At 45.1% G+C, this 13,313-nt stretch overlaps 1 long non-coding RNA gene across 1 annotated transcript; it reads right to left on the bottom strand.

The window, feature by feature from the left end:
- Positions 1-365: 365 nt before the first annotated feature.
- On the bottom strand, positions 366-11,892 carry LOC140698453 (uncharacterized). Its single transcript, XR_012076241.1, has 3 exons — positions 11,823-11,892; positions 3,701-3,818; positions 366-431 (listed from the first exon to the last, which is right to left on the bottom strand). It is a non-coding gene; the product is annotated as an uncharacterized lncRNA (long non-coding RNA).
- Positions 11,893-13,313: the final 1,421 nt, after the last annotated feature.

Below are 13,313 nucleotides of genomic sequence, written 5' to 3' on the forward strand. Positions count from 1 at the left end.
AGGCTGGCAGCAGCCAAACACCATTAACTGACTTAATGCCCTCCTCCACTGCCAAGCAGGTCTGGATGACAAAAAAGCTGTAGAAAAGCAATGTGACTATTCCATACACAGAAAAGAGGACCACTGGCATCTACGGCTGGAAGCTGCTGGCTTGAACTGTGTCAACAATTACTCCAGAACTTCCTTCCAAAAGAAAGCAAGAAAATGGTTTATCTGTTAGAAAGATAATGTTATTTATGCATTTATTTGAGAGGGAAAAGAAGATCTTGGTGGTATAGGACCACAAGCCCAAAAGAAAAAAACAAATTCTATTTTATTTTTTAAGGATTTGATTACCAGCCTTTGCAACTTTGAGGACAATGTTCCAGGAGACTCTGATAATTTGCTCAGAGGAGCAGGACATGTACTTGAGAGGCATTTGTGCAGCTTTTCTAAAAGAGAAAAGAAATGAAAAGGGAATGGTATGTTATTCTAAGAAGCCGAAATGCAAAAGAACTTAGACTACCTTGAAAAAGAAGAGAATGTTTGGCTTTTTGACTTGTTGTGTAATTATTTTAAAATATTTCAAATGATTACGTTGCTGAATCTCTTTTTCCTAGATGAGCTTGAGAAAAACATGTGAAAGTAATACTACTCTCTCTTGCTCCCCAATTTATATTTATTTTACTAAATATAACTGTGCTTAGAGAAAACCCAGGGTTCTCTTTGAAGTTGCAGCCAGAAGCTTGAAGCCTCTGAAATGGCACAGAGGGGAAAGAAAACATCTTTGGTGATGGATGTACCCACAGCAGTGTCTGTCTTCTCTCTTCTCACGTTCTCTCCCCAGAAAAAAGTTCGCTAGGGTAAAGCGACCCAGTTATTTCTTTCTTGTTCTTACGGGAGTATCAGCCAGTCCCCTCAAATTCCCTTTCTCCTCAGCCAAATGGGTAGACAATTATAAAAAATAGAATCAACTAGCAACAGCTCTGGGACTGAGACTGGAATCCCAGCTCTGATTTGCTGTGTGACCTTGGACAAGATAGCTAACTTCTCTGTGCCAGTTTCTTCAGTGACAAAACAGGGATAATCATTTTCATAATTCACAGGGCTCCTTGAATGTTGATGAAACCACTTGTTCACACAAACCACCCCCCCAAAACCCCAACAGTACCTGGTACACAGTTAACACCTGATAAACGTTGGCCATGATTGTCTCCCAAGCAGCAGTACCCAACCCCTAAATGCAGTGCCTCCTCCAGCATACAGATTTTGTACTAAACTCTCTATAAATTTCCTATTTCCAAAGTTGTTCATGTGTTTTCTTTATTATTCACATCACAAATGTTTTCTTTATAATTCACGTCACCATTTTCTGCAGCCATTGCTTAAGCACGAGTCAATTTATTTCTTGATAATCTTATTTGATGTAATTCTTATCAGCAGTCCCAGACAAAATCAAATTAAAAAAAAAGCTTCAACATCTACAGCTGCCTTATGTGAGATTTGCTTGCATTAGGTATTTTAGATCGTTCTCTCTAGCTTGGCATTTGGCACCTTCTGCTTAACTGTTTTTCACCCCCAGAGATTGACATCTTTGCATCCTTCTCTTCTCTCGGGGCTTTGAGTCTTGTTTCTCACATGGATACCCACCCCGTGTCAGCAATGAGGTATTGATTCTTCTTCTTGTCATTTAACATTCTCATGGAGACCCTGGCAGACCAATTTACAAATGATTGCAAAAGTGCTTTGGCAAATTGAGAATGTGTTTGACTGAGGAAAAAAAGTAGACTATGAAAATTTCGCACCTTTCAATTGAGCTCACTTAATGCCACGCAGGCTCTCTTAATGAGCATTTTCAATCATCACTAAAAATCATGTTTGCCTTCTTCGATCCTCTGATCCACAGAGCTCCCTCACTCGGGGAGGATGTCTCGTCTCTGCCCTTGGTGGGTTGGGGCTGATTCTTCCACGCCCGGGAGACCTTGCCTTGAGGCCCGCCCCTCTCTTGGAGGTTAGCCTTTCCCTAAGTAAGCACCACCATTGGGGCTACTTTGCAGGTCCTCCGCCCACCAGGCAGATACTACTTTTCTGACCCATCTGTCAGGTCCTGCAATTCATGGTCCTCCCCGGGGCAGAAGCCACGAGCCACAGAGCAAAGCCGCAGTCAGACTGGATATTTCAGGGTTATTTATTAGTCCGTGGCTTGGAAGTCTAGCCAGAAGATTCTCACTTGGGGTCTGTTTGCCTTATGCAGTCTGTCTCCAAAGTGCAATTCAGAAATATAGAGACGTCAGGGTAATTTTCCATCCTCTGGTGACAGTGTTATTATGGGGAAGGAAGGGTGAGAGCTGCTTGCTGCGCGAGTGACTGCTTCTCATTTCTTCCAGGAGCCCCAGGATGTAAACATGTAAACGACTGTCAAGGCCGAGTACCCTGAGAGCCTCACCTGGAGTTCCTCTCTGGGGAATTGAGGTTAATGGCTTTCTCTGCAAATCCCTGCCTACGCTTGTCTCATTGCAGGATTGCAGAACCCACTGTGTCTAGATGTGCCTGGGAGATTCTAGGATTTCCTCAGCTTGTTTTTTGCCCATTAATTTGCTGCCTCATCTGGAAGCTGCATCAGCAGTGTGGTGAGTGCTGGGGCAAAGGAGACGCCAAGATCAGGCCCTTAAATGTCTCTTTCTCCCTCCTTCAGTCCCCCACGCTGTCTCTGGACCACAGTCACACCAGCCCTCTCCAGGTTCTGCCCTCTCCTGAGCTGGGCAAAGCTCCCAGCCTCGACTGCACCTGCTTCCTTCACTTCATCTTCGTAATGCCTGCCCAACCTCTGTATGTCAATTATCAGAGAACCCCCTGTGCTTCCACCCCAGACTAGGTAAGGCCCCTGCTGGAAGCTCTTAGAATTTCTGGTTTGTGTCCTTCAGTGCCTTTCCATGTTTGCGACTTTGTGTGAGAATGTGCTTGACCTCGTCCCACGGACAAGCCTGCAGGCTCTCGAAAGCAAGAGTAGCCTGGCTTAGTTCCCTAGCCCTCCAGCACCAGGGAGAGCTCCTCACTCACCCCCGGAGTTGTTACTTTACCTATTAATCTTTATTTCATGAACGACTGTTAGGGACGAGCTTTGGGGTATTCAGGGAGGAGTTCTGGGTCACGGCTGGGGTGTATCATGTGTACTCACCTGAAAATGCTCTTTTCTCTTTCAGTTCGCCCCTGGGAAAAGGATGGGGAATGGAACCACACCATGGTGGCTTACATGGGTGTAGAAAGGAGAAAGGGCACAACACAAGTGATCCATGCCTAGTTTCCTCATCTTGACATCGTCTACGTGTGTGCGAATGGCTACCAGGAGTTAACTCAAAACTCAGCTAGATTTAAGGGATGTCATTTCCAATAGATCTTTGGACTGAACAGCAAGCTGATTGTCCATTTCAAAGTTAAAGTTCATGTGTGGGCACAGAGCTGTATGTAGAAAATGGAATTTTAAATATCAAAACAGACAAACACTGAAGCACTAGGGGAAAAAAAATCATATTTTTCTACGGAAAGGCATTGCCCCAAAAGGAGTACAGATTAAAACATCTTAATTTTTTTTTCATTCCCCTTTTTTGGTTGTAAAAAACCCCTTTATCCTCCATATTTATCTCTTCAGTGACCCAAACACCCAGGCATCCCAGGGATTTGGCAGAGCTGGAGTCCTAGCATTCGTTCAGAAAATACCCACCGGGCAGCAGCCGCATGCTGGGTGCTGTGACCGTGTTTCAGAACCACGTGGAACGCAGGCCCTGTCCTCAGAAGGGGTGGGAGGGTGCGAAGGGTTTCGGGTTGATGACCGTGCTGTCCTGAGTTGGAATCGCAAATCTAAAATTTACAAGCAGCCTCAATTTGGGCAAGATATTTCATCCCCCCATCCGCAATTCCTATATCTATAAAGTGAGGTTAATGCTGCTTCTCTCTTAAGGTCGTTTTAAGGATGAAATGAGACACAGTCATTTAAAAAGTAAATCAGATCATGGCATGCCCTCACTCAAAACCCCCCAAAGGGTTGTTATGAAATTTGGAATAGAGTCCAAAGGCCTTAGCATGGTGACGTCACCCACATCTCCATCCCCATCTCCTGATCCTCATTGCCTTACGCCTTGTGCTCCCGACACTCCCCACCCTGTTAGTCCAGCAGCTCAGACGCATTCGTACCTCTGTCTGGACCTCTGTGCTGGCTGCTCTCTCCGCCTGGAACGTCCTTCCTCCCCACAGTCACAAGCCTTGCTGCTGTCATCATTCAGATCTCGGCTCCAGGGCCACGTCCTCAGAGAGCCCTTTCCTGATTCCTAAACTAATATTATCCATCACTCCTACTTCTTTAATCTGTTCTATTTCTCTTCATAGCCATAATTCCTGACATTACATGGTCTTTTTCATTTGCTTACGGTCAGTCTCCGCTCGCTGGAATGGGTGCTTCATGCCAGCAGGGACTTTTATTTTTTTGTTGCTGACTTCCCAGTTCCTAGAACCGTGCCTGGGTCTCAAATATTTGCTGAGTGATTAAGTGATAGAAGTTGTCTCACCCAGCACTTGGCATGTAGGAACTCAATAAATGTCAGTTCTCTTCCTGCATTCTTCTCAGCAAGGAGCTTAAACTTTACAGCTGAAGATAAGACAGTAGGAGATGGATTTTTTTTGGATTTAGTTAAGCCACTTGGATCTTTTTACATCCCAATAACTACACACCGCAGAGCCTAACAGACAGTGAATCCGCCTTTTATGTTTTAATCAATTTGTTCCGCATAAAGTATGTCTAGGGTGATAAGAGCAACTGTTAGAAAAAAATAAAGCACTAGAACAATTGATGGAACTTGCTTATTCTTGTCCTGTGCAGCCCTGCTTGCCTTGAAAAGGGGAGCTGGCTAGAGAGAAAGAGCCACATTGCCTTTGCAGGAGGGAACATCACAATTAATAAAGTTTCCTTTAATGAATCCTGCTGGAACCTTGCTCTTGCAAAGATGCATCAGTGGAAACTGTTTCTATCTGTTGCCTTATGAATGAATTGTATGGAGATATTTCTTGGCCGAAGTAAAAACATCTCATGTGGAGCAGGTGCTCTGTGTTTCCTACTCCCTAACTGACTCATGTTTATGGAGGGCAGATTGCATGTCCTGGGCGGTGGGTGGATGAGCAGGTGGGGAAGAAACACACCGGCGAGTGCCGGGAAGAGGTGAAATGGGGGCCCAGATCAGGTGGGCAGGGGGAGGTCCAAGAAGACTTGGCAGACGAAGGGGTGTTTGAGTTGAGATTTCAAAATTAATAGGCATTGAGGAGGCAAGAAGGTGGTATGGGGAGGGTGGTGCAGAATGAAAGGCATTCTAAGCAGAGGGAAGGACAGTTTGGAAAACTGGATCCTGAGTTCTAATCTCTGCCACCATGGAGACCCATCCCCTTTCTGTGCCTCAGTTTCCCCAGATGTAATTCAAGAGGTTGGAGTAGATGATTTCTTAAGTTCTACCCAGAAAGGAATTCTGGAGCTCCCTCTTTCTCCTTCCCTCCCACTCCTGTGCCCTTCTTCTCCTACAGAGTACATTTCCTTTTCCCTTCCTTTTTTGACCCCTCCCCCCTTTTTTTCTTATTTGTCAAGTCACCAAGGGCAACAGAGAACATTATTTAAAATTTCTGATAACACTTGGGGCAGAAGGAATGGCAGATTGCTTTCCCATCTGGAAAAATCTCATTTATTCTCAATTTTACAGACAAAATATTAAGTGGGAACACTAAATCCCATGGTGGCAAAATGCAAAATTGAATTCTGTAGTAGCAACATTTGGGTAAAGAGAATTTCTTTATGGAATGGGTAGTCACTCTTTTTACTATTAATCACTGACCCTGGGCTGATAGGGCTCTTCCTATATTCCTGTGCAGGTAGAGAGAAATTATTACCCCCATTTAATGGGTGGGAAAACTGAGACTCCAAGAGGACACTCAGCAAGTGGCGGAGCAGGCTGGGATCTCTGGTAGCCAGATCCCAGAGTTGGTGCAGCTCTACACCACGTGGACTGATCGGTTCCCAGATCATGCAGATCATGTGACCCTGGCTCGGTCACCTCCTTTCTGGGCTTCAGCTGATCTCTACAAAGCCTCTACCAGCTTGAACCTCCTGATTTGGTCACAAACCCAGGTCCTTTCCCTGTGTCTGAAGTCACCAGGACACCAAGGGGGGAAAAACAGCAGGAGACTTGCTAGCCCTGTGGGAAATGTTCCGAACATTGATATATCAATGACTGGGAATGTATTTAACTCAAGAGCAAAGTGAAGGACAGGTTGAGTTTTGGCATAGTGGGATAGGTACAAAATAGGGCAAATTCAGATCGTATGACAAATTCTAGGACTGCAGAGGGAACAATAAAAGTCAGACTTTGCAGTGGGGAAAAGAAACCTCTCATTCCATCTGGGCCAGATTTACACCCAGGGAGTCGTTTTGGCAAGAGGAGAGCCTTGGTTTGTTAAATATTAAACAACAAAAAATTAATAATCTAGCTCATTCTTCATGCCTATCTCTGGTGGTTCAACCACCCCTAATTCATTTTTCTTCTTCGTTCTCTCTTAGTTAAGCTGATATTTGATTCTAGGAGAATTGATCTTATAGCTAATGGTAAGCCTTCCAAAGGTAGACTCCTGAGAACCATTCCTCCTTTCCTTGAGGAAGAAGCAGGTGGGGATGGGATGATACAAGGCACCCAGCTGCTTGGCATAAGAGCAGAAAGAGAGCGCAGCCCTTCTCTCTCCTAGGCACTGGCCTTCCCCTGTGACAGAAGGACACGCTGTCGGAATGCACACAGGCGGACCAGATTCAAGAGGACAGCTGCCTACATCATATCCAATGTTTCCAGGCTGGCCCTTCAGAGGAAGGAGAAATAGGCTCCATCACTCTCAAGTCCTACAAGATCAAAGTGATGGAGTGAAGGAGGTAATGGGAAATGTCAGATTCTGCCTGGAGAAACAAAGGGATAAGAAAGATCACTGGGAGAACAGACATGAAAGTGAATGAAGTTTAGCTTGAATCATGGCTCAAGAATGTGGCTAAAAGTTTCTGAAAGCCTGAGATTAGGGCATTTTAATAATATATAAAGATATCAGTGCCTGTCTGACTTATTTCCCACTCATATTTAAAATAGCCCAACCATCTCTCCTGTTGGAGAGAGCACAGTTTATAAAATGGGTAGAGCCCACATCCAGCATTTGTTGCCCCTTCAGATGTACTTTGACTGAATCCGCAGCCATATTTTGTTTCACGTTTCTTATAGACATGCTTGCAGAGTATCTCTAAACAAAGAAACCCTTAACTGATATTTTAAAACACAAACCACATGCCAAATAAAATAGCAGGATGTTAAGAGCCCTTTGATAAATGCATACCCTCTAAAGGCCTAAATGTACACACTCATTTCAAGTACATTTTGTAAATAATTTACTCTCAGTCTGTTTTGAATAATTGTATGAAAATAGTTCATAAGCATAATAAATCTTTAACATACCCTCTTCTTGCATGCTGTTCCTGAAAGTCTCAGTTTGAAGATTATACTTAATGAAATTGTCTGTCAATTTCGATCATTACCATCTGGGGCAGATGGCTCTTTGATTGTGCATTTAATATGCAGAAAAACCCTGTGCTGCTTCTGTTTTGAGTTAGCCTCCTGACGACTAGCATTGTGACGGGTCGCTTTCCGTTTAGCGACAACAGCGGACCTCATGTATCATTACAAGTAAAAATATGCAGAGGAAATGTTTTTCATCTCCTTTAAGTTGTTCACGTCACAGACTAGCGTTGGAAATGGCACTCACTGGGGTTTGTTACAAGATGCTCAGAGAGGGATATGTGAAGAGCTCCCACCAAAGCTAGAAGCACTAAGCAGCTGGACAACTCCTGGGAGCAGGATTTGGCCAAAGCAGGGACAAAGGCCCAGAGCCTGAGCTTGGGAAGCCACCTGACTTCTCTTGCCTTGCTCTGGGATTCTGGGGTCTCTCTGGGAAGCCGGGGTCCCCACTGGGTCAAGGGACCTCTGGCTCAAGTAGATGGGGCTTTTCCCTGGAATTCTGCCTGTGCTATTATTTTCATTTTTTTCCAGCATGCCTTCAAGGTGAGTGGAACAAAAGGAGCGCAGAGAACATGGCGTCGGAGTTCCCACCTGGGATGGGCACTGGACCGGACGGAAGACTTCAGTTGTGAAAATCAAAGACTTCGGTTGTGAAAATCATGGCTCCCGTTTTATCCCATATCCTGAGCAGCTATATTGCTCCCACAACTGTGTATATCATATAAACAGAGTAGAAACAGATCTAAGTGTAGAATAGTGTTGGTTTTTATCCTATGTTTATCAGTATCTTATGTGACTTTGTGACATAATAGCAAAAACACAGATTTCTGAATTACCAGACTCGGGTTTAAATTTTAATTTTTCTCCTTGGAAGGAGAGTTTAGGGTTAAGGCAGAGAAGGTGGCTGTGGGTCCATGGAGCTGGGTCTGATTCCCAGCTCCTCGGCTGCCAGCCATGTGGCTTTGCATGTGAACCTAAACTCTCCACATCTCTGTTTCCTCACCTGTAAGTGCAGGATGAGAATAAGGTTATTCTCACAAGGCAAGGCATCTAACGTTAAGAAACACTTAAAGAACGCTGGTCAAAGTAACAATTATATATCATTGGGCCTTACGCACTACCTGCCATTTTGTAGTTGTTCACGAAATAGTTGGTAAATCAATCAATGACTATGAAATACAAGATAAACAACATAAACCCCTTAGTATTTACTTGTGAACTGGAGGGAACCTCTGCCACGCATGTGCAGACCATATGCTGACCTCAGCTTGCCTAGCCGTGTGACCCTGGGCAATACACTTAACCTCGCAGCCCTCGGTTTCCCAGACAGAAGAAGGAAAGTAATGATATACCTACTTCATAGAGCTGTTGTGTTGAGGTACTACCAGCAAAGCACTTAGCATTTGAGATTAGTATTAAATTTAACAATTATCTGCATACTGCTAAAGAGTCTCTTGTTCGCCCAAAGCCCCCACTGCGCGGCTCTGAGATGGGCTCTCTCCCCTGGGCACACTTTCCTTATGGGCTGTCAGCTACCTGGCGGTGAGGGGAGGTAGGGTTCCAGGGAACTTTCCCCTGAGGCCCTGCCGATTAGAAACTATGACTCTTAGATGATCGTGTGAATCCAGAGGAGAGCCACATTTGATTCACAAAAATGTAATTTGCAACCAATATTTCATTATTGCGTGGAGCCGTCTGCACGCTCTCCAGCCCTGTGTGTGAACCACACATTATGTCACAGATGCATCTTCATTAGTGACCAGAGTGGTATTAGAAATGGGTAAATTGGATCATTTAATATCATTGCTTTTACCTCCAGAAAAAAAAACAAGACTATTTTTTCCCTCATTACAGTTAATAAGACTTGACAGGCTAAATTTTCATTAGGAAGGCAAAAACATTCTTATAAATTCTGTCTCTACAAAGAAGGGGTGAAGACAGAAAGCATGAAACCTGGCAGCCATGGTCAACATCTTCCCAGGGTGAAACCCTGTGGTCCCTGTGGACTTGCCCTCTGCTCTTTGCTGCTAGGTCTTTGGAAGTTGAAATCCCGCAGCTCTAAAGGGCTTTTTTGAATTGCCAATTCACATTCCTTTCCTCTGAAATTTAACTGAGCACTCACTTCCTCCAGGAAGCCCTCTCTGATTACCACAGAATGGTCAGGCTCTATATGCCCACCTCCCCATCGAAGCCACTTTTATTTTGTTTTATTTTATTTTATTGGAATATGAACGAGGTCATTTATTGGAAGTTAAAGTCAGAACTTGAAATTTTGTAATTATTTAGCAAGAATGAGAAGAAATGAACTCAGCCAAGTTGGTTATATAGGAGAATTATCTGTGGAGCTTGGTTAAATAAAATGCAAAATTCACAGAAGTCCTAATTGTCTACATCTGTGTTGTGGCATCTCTTAAAAAACTCTAATTCTAATGCAGGTAATCTTTCATCCACTCTTTGAGAAACTAAACATTCAAATCAAAACTCTTTTACCAAATGGAAAGGGTAAAACTAGCTGTAAGTAAAACTTTTTTTTTAAATTGAACTTTAGCCAATTTACAACGTTGTGTTAATTTCCAGTGTACAGCATAATGATCATATAAATATATGATCATATTTTCATATATGAATATTTTCATAGTCTTTTTCATTATAGGCCATTACAAGGTATTGAATATATTTCCCTGTGCTCTACAGTGGGTCCTTGCAGGACTATTTTCTATATAGTAGTTAGTATCTACAAATCCTGAACTCCTAATTTATCCCTCCCCTCCCCCTTCCACCCTAGTAACCATAAGTTTGTTTTCTATGTCTGTGAGTCTGTCTTTGTTTTGTAAATAAGTTCATTTGTGTCCTTTTTTTTTTTTAAGATTCCACATATAAGTGATGTCATACATTTGTCTTTCTCTGTCTGACTTACTTCACTTAGTATGATGGTCTCCAGGTCCATCCATGTTGCTGCAAATGGCATTATTTTATTCTTTCTTTATAGCTGAGTGGTATTCCATTATACACATATACCATAATGTCTTATGGACATTTAGGTTGCTTCCATGTTCAAGCCACTTTTAGACTCAGTGTCAAGTGATCCCCCAAGGCAGAGCCTGAGGCAAGGACTAGGGGCAGGTGCTTCATTTGGGAGCTGATCCTATGGAGTGGAGAAGAGGGGCAAGACAGGAGATGAGGAAAAGCCAGTCTGAGGATGTTTTAGTGAGGTCGCTGCTGTGTGCATTGGGGCTGGATGCCACCAGCATCTCTGAGAAGCTGGCAGAGCACCTTCCAGGGTTGTGGGTCTGGGGCACGGATGGAGGGAGCAATGACTGCTCCTGCCTCCAGTGGCCGTGGGTTGCCCCTGGGGGCACTAATGTCGCACTCAGGGGCACTTGCGTTCTGACCCAGTGGAATCACGGGGCATCAGAGAAGCCACTGGGACGGAAAGAAAATCTGCGAGTGCTTAAGGTGAGAGCCAGCAAGTGGCAAGTCAGGGCTGCGATGGGCGTGTAGGCCCAGCTGTGGCCGCAACTGGAGGGACACCGGGCGCCCCCTACAGGAGTAATAAAGGAAACGAACACTGGTTGGGTATTTGGGTATCTTTCACTCGTTGGCTAACAAACACTTACTGAGAGCCTGTTATTTGTCAGAGACCCTTCTAGGCTCTGAGGATACTAGAGTGAATGGTGCAAAATAAGTAAATGGCATAATTTCAGGTAGGGATAGTCTATCCAAAAAGGTAAAGCAGGGCAAGGGGTTAGAGTGTCAGGGATGTTACATGTTCATTTTAGATAAAGTGATGAAGGAAAGGCACAACTGAATAAAATCAGGGTGGGTGCGGTGGTGAGAGTAATCTGGATGGAAGAACCAAGCAGGGGCCTGAGGGAGGAGGAAGTCCTCTGTATCTGAGCAGGAACAAGCCAGTGTGCCCGCGGCTGAGTCAGCCAGGGGAGGAATAGGGTGAGGTTGTGTGAGCCCTGCAGTTGGGAGGTGTGGTTGTATCTGCCCCCTCTGTGAGAGGGTGCTGTTGAGGGCAGTGAGATGATTAAGCTTTTCAATAAGAGTTTTTAAATTAAGCATGTACCAAATAGTGCACTGTTCTAATTTGTGGTCCTTGTAACAACGCCACGAGGTTTTCCGGATGGAGGGCACACAGTGATCATGTAGAAACAGGGTCCGAAGCTAGAGAGCCTCACTCCGGAGCCCTGGATCTCATGCTGTTTGGTCCTCCATGTCCGCAAATCATTTCCCTCAGCCTGTGTACCCGATCCCTACCTGACCACACACTCTTCCAGATCAGAGGTGTTTTCTTTCCACCACTCAGTGCTGCTCGCACCTGCTGTTGCCTGGGCAACGGGGCGGCGTGAGTGCACAGCCTGGGGGCAGGGGGCACAGGCGCTGGTGGGGGTGACGGTGACGCTTTGTCCTGACTTGGTGCTGCTCCCCACCTTCTCTGGGGTTGATGTTTCTGCAGGTACGTGGCTGTTCTGGACCAGAGCGACCAGACCATGCCCGCTCGGTGGGTGAGGGCAGTTCATCCTGGAGGGTTCGGAGGCACCAGCTCGCAGCCCCTTGATGGATAAGTGAGCCACCTAGGCGGAGGGCGGAGGTAAAAGGGACTGACGTTTGGCAATTTTTCTACCTATAAAAAGAGATTCAAACTCCCTCAACAATTTGATTTGAGCCAGTGTTCTGACCTACGGGTGGCCTCTATCATTTAGTGTCTGTAAAGGAAGGTGTTAATTTTTCCACTGCATTCGGAAGAAGTTTCTTGGACCAGCAAGGACATTGGGTCAGCTCACCCTTTAAAGGAGGCAACTGCAATTTAGAAGATTTAAGTTTGGGGAAATGTGCTCTCTTCTAAAAGCCCAGGAGCAGAGTCGTAAAAAAAATCTCGCTCCCCAGTCCCACTGCCAGTGGTTTACGTGGGTTTGTTCTGGAAGCTGTCAAAGGGTGTCCACTGGCTGCAGGGCCCCCTGGCCTCAGAAGTCAGCAGGCAGCCAGCTTGTTGTGCCTCTGCTTTGAGGAAAAACAGCACCTGGTCAGACAGGGGTCTTGCTCAAGGCACAGGACAGCTAGTAACTACAGAGTTCCAGGAAGCTTGTTAATCAAGTCGGCAACGTCCGGGCTGCCTCACCTTGGTGCTTTCAGAGGTCAGTGACCGGGAGACCCAGATTCAATTAGAAATAAAGGCTAGAGGCCTGGTCAGCTTCTCTGCAATCCGGTCCTAGCTTCCTGAAGAGAGGGGCCGAATCTTACTTGCTGATTTTTAGAATACGAAGAGCAGACTTCCCTGATCCATGCTTCAAGCTTTAGAAGAAGAAGAAAAAGAAGACCAACCTCACCCAGTGTTGTCAGCCTAAGAAATGCAATGCCCCAAGAAGGCAGTTCTGACCACATAACCATAAATTACCTCCAGGAGGGCTGATATAAGGGAATGGGGAGCAACTTCCTTTGCAATTTGGTTGCCAGGAGGAGAATCACTATGACATGATAACCCCATCAGAGGGACAGCAGGCCCCAGAAAGAAATACTGGTCTCTTTAATGTTTGCTGTAAGTTGCTGTGGTTTTGTAAGCAGGTAGGGTAGGGGATCCTGGGAGAAAAAGAACCAGGCATGGCTTGCTTGACATGAGAAGCCACTTTTTACTCTAAGCCATGTTGTGATCTAAGCCTGGCCACAGTGCTTGCCACTGATCCGGTTTCAGTAATTAATGATCTTAGGGGAACAGAAGAATGCAGAAACAAATGACTGTTACTGATGCAG

The sequence above is a fragment of the Vicugna pacos genome, chromosome 9 (assembly GCF_048564905.1).
Source record: "Vicugna pacos chromosome 9, VicPac4, whole genome shotgun sequence".
NCBI classification, from domain to species: Eukaryota; Metazoa; Chordata; class Mammalia; order Artiodactyla; family Camelidae; genus Vicugna; species Vicugna pacos.